The sequence below is a fragment of the Notothenia coriiceps genome, unplaced genomic scaffold (genome assembly GCF_000735185.1).
Source record: "Notothenia coriiceps isolate Sejong01 unplaced genomic scaffold, NC01 NC01_scaffold00037250, whole genome shotgun sequence".
NCBI lineage: Eukaryota > Metazoa > Chordata > Actinopteri > Perciformes > Nototheniidae > Notothenia > Notothenia coriiceps.
The window spans coordinates 573,842-577,828 of NW_011369951.1; the positions used below are offsets into that span (position 1 = coordinate 573,842).

General features: G+C 39.3%; 1 protein-coding gene across 1 annotated transcript in view; it reads right to left on the reverse strand.

The window, feature by feature from the left end:
• LOC104966621 (E3 ubiquitin-protein ligase TRIP12) overlaps nucleotides 1-3,987 on the reverse strand; it is an 18,962-nt gene that overhangs the window by 5,462 nt on the left and 9,513 nt on the right. The window contains exon 2 of the mRNA XM_010795817.1: nucleotides 56-67. The gene's annotated coding sequence lies outside the window, so the exon portion shown is untranslated. The remainder of the gene's footprint in view (nucleotides 1-55; nucleotides 68-3,987) is intronic.

A 3,987-nucleotide genomic window follows, 5' to 3' on the forward strand; every position in this document is an offset into this window, starting at 1 on the left:
AGTTCTACACTGGTTTAGCGCTTCCTCTTCTCCACCCAAAATTTCGTCTGTCTCACCTCCGGACAGACTTCAGTCGAGACTATGATTTCACCTTCTAGGACCCAGCGTAGAGTGACCCGACGAACGACTACTTACCCCCTAGACCAAGCGATTGGACAGACCCCGGAAGGCGCTCCCAGAAGAGGTCGGCTATCCTGGTGTATGACCGACCTGTCTTGGTGGTACACGTCGAGAAAACCGACGAGTAGGAAGGGAGGAAGTCAAAAGGAAAAGACCACACTCCCGCGTCTAGTTGAGGCTTGAGCTCTCTCTCCCTTCTCCAAGACGAAAGACGAAGTCTAAGTTTTCAGTGCCAATTACGTAGTAGACCGAGTTTCGAAGTCCATCGTTTACCGTTACTCGTCAAGAAGACTGGACCCGAGGAGGGCGTGTTCGTTGTATTAATTTTATGTTTGTTATGTTTCGACGTTCTCAGATAAATCGCTACAGTTGATCTTATGCTATACATGTGAATCCAATAAATTTTTCGTAATTATTAGTTTCAATTTCGCTATAAATCGGTGGCGAGTATTGGATTGATATGTCAAGAAGGACACTAAATTATGTAAATAATTTCATGACATGAATTCAGTTAAAGACAATTACGACGGTTAGTGATGAGAAATGACAGCGGATGAAAGTGATCTAAGAACTACTCTTCTGAAAAGATGAAAGTGACTCCTTGTAAAACTAACGTCCTGAAAATGCATTGTCTCATAGAGGATGTGAGACCATTAAGATGACAATTCGAGTTCATGTTCTAGACTCATGACAAAGATGAAATGAATGTTCATTTCTAGACTCATGAAGATGAAATATATGTCTAGACTCATCGAAGATGGAAAATGAGTTCATGTCTCTAGACTCATGAAAATAAATGACTGTTCTAGACTCATAAGATGAAAAATGAGTTCATCGTAGCTACGACTCAGAAGATTGAAAGATCGAGTTCATTGCTAGCTCATGACAGATTGACAATGAGTCATGATCTCTAGACTCATGAAAGATAAAAATTGAGTCATGTGCTAGCTCATGAAGATGAAAATGAGTTCATGTGCTAACTCCATGAAATGAAAATCTGAGTTCTGTTGCTTTTAAATTGTCTATTGTTTTTACTTGACTTACTTTCCACGTGATGCGTTTGTTTATTTGCCTGTACAGCACTTTGGTCTGGAGGTTTGAAAGTGCTTTATAAATAAAGCTGTATTGTATTCAGGGTATAAGCAGGACTCCTGAAGTCACATGGAAGACCTTTGAAGACCTTTTTTTAAGACCCTTTCCTACATTTCAGACCTCATCGCCACGTTGAGTTCTAACTTGGAGTTCTAACCGGTTGCCTTGGCGACACACTTTACCTCACATTGACTATATTCAGTATTGATTGTCCTTCCTCCTTATCTTCCAACCATTTGGACGCAGACTTGCATTTCCCCATAACGATGTTGTTTAACAACCGGCTATCAAGCAGTGAGCGTGCGATGTCCTGTTCAGATCACGTCAAACCCAACGGGATGCCATAAATAAACTACACAGAATCACACTACACACCTACGCAATGATTACATTCAGGCACACTGTAGAAAACAACCTCTTTGGACCATTTATATACTTATTGGAAACAAGCTACAAAATGTAATACCTTGGAAAATGCCCTTTAATACTTTTTAAGACCCCGTGGACCCCCCTGTGTATTGTACTTTATTGATCCCAATTTAGGAAATGTTTTAAGGTCACAGCAGCAAGAGATGTTTAAAATGAAAAAGAGTAAAAAAATAAACAAATATCGTAAAAAATAGAAAATAAAACAGAACTAGAAAGCTAAATATATACACATAAAAACACTCTGTTACAAGTTAAATATGTCCCTGTTTATGTATTAGTGTATTTATATTGTGTATTAGTTAATATACTGCATCCATCAGAAGCTCAACCAGAACCAGGAGTGGAAGAAAGACCCAGATATTTTACTTTAGATTAGATTTATTGATCCCAATTTGGGACATGTCTAACGTCACAGCAAGAAGAGGGAAGAGTGAAAATAACATGAAATATAAACATCTGTGAATATTAAATGAAACAGGATTAAAGAGCTAAATAAATATACATACAGTGAAGGATATACATCTGTAGACTATCTGTCAAATGTAGTTAAAGCAGCCGTACTAAAGTGTACTAATACTCTGTTACAATACTTGAACCTATATGTCAGTTAACAACTAAATGATGGTCATATATATTCACATATTGAAAATGAAAGATGTGTAAATATACTCTGTTTCAAGTGAAATATGTACGTGTATATTCATTAGTGGATTTATACTGTGTATTAGCTAATAAGCTGCATCTGTAAAAAGCTGTCGTGGAGGAAAAACACAACATTGGCTTCTGAAATGTAGAGAAATAGAATAATAGAGACGCATGGGGAGGCTGTGGCTCAGTGGATAGTGCGCTGGACTTCGAATCAGGTTGTAGCAAGTTCGAGTCCCACTGCAGTCAGCATGTCGTTGTGTCCCCTGAGACACTTCACCCCAAAGTGCTCCTGTGGGGATTGCCCACAGTATTGAATCGCTTTGGATAAAAGCATCTAACAAATGACATGTAATGTAACATGTAATAAGCATGACATGGAAATACTGAGGTCAAATAACTTAAAGTACTTTATTATGTTCCACAGCTGACTCAAAGACGCCTCTCAGATCTCAAAGTGCTTTAGTTCTGCTAATCCTTCTGAAAGTGCTCTAAAAACACTGTAATGTTGACTTTAATGATGTTTACATCAAATATCACATTACTGTATACGGTTAGTTGAAAGCAATACTCTTAAGTTGAACCTGTATTTATTTAATTTTTGGGACGAGGAAAAGACATCTAATTAATCCAATCAGACTCGAGCTCGCTGGTCAGTGTTTGTGACAGTAAAGCTTTTTGAATTATTGATGCCATCCCTCCCTTCCTGTTCTCACACGGCATGAAGATTTAAAACAGTCTCCCCTCCCCTCTGTGTGTGTGTGTGTGTGTGTGTGTGTGTGTGTGTCTCAGGCCTTGTGAAGCTGGGCGTTCACTGTATAACGGGACAGAAAGTGGCGATAAAGATCGTGAACAGAGAGAAGCTTTCTGAGTCCGTCCTCATGAAGGTAAGGATTTTTTTTTATTAATGACCTCATCTGCTCGTCCATCTGTCTGCGGGCTGCGGGGATTAATTATTTATTTCATGCTTCGGTGGAAAAGCAGCTATCCTGTGCAAGAAACAAATGATTTCCCCAAATGATAGGTCCTAATATCAGCCTGTATGTAAAGCTAAGGCTAACTCCATTAATCAGATGAATCGTAGGATGCTAGCATTATCAAAGATTCAAAGGTTTTATAGTCAGATGAATGTCGTGGAGGAAAAAGACAACATTGGCTTCTGAAGTGTAGAGAAGTAGTAGCATAAAATGATGTGTAAATAACAATATCACATATAACACAGCAGGTAAAAGAGAAATTAGAGCAACTCTAGCAGGAAACAGGAAGTTGTATTTGCATCAAAATGTTATGTCTGATGTTCTGCAGGATAATTATGTGTGTGTACAGTATTCTGATGGCTTTGAATTAGCATTAGCGTTAGCGTTTTAGCTCCCAGCAACAGTATTTGGTAGCTAATGTTGGACTATAGAGGAACTACAGCACGGTCACATGACTTCACGTCACCACCGCTAAGCTAAAGGTGGCTAATGTTGGGCTATAAAGGAACTACAGCACGGTCACATGACTTCACGTCACCACCGCTAAGCTAAAGGTGGCTAATGTTGGGCTATAAAGGAACTACAGCACGGTCACATGACTTCACGTCACCACCGCTAAGCTAAAGGTGGCTAATGTTGGGCTATAAAGGAACTACAGCACGGTCACATGACTTCACGTCACCACCGCTAAGCTAAAGGAGGCTAATGTTGGGCTATAAAGGAA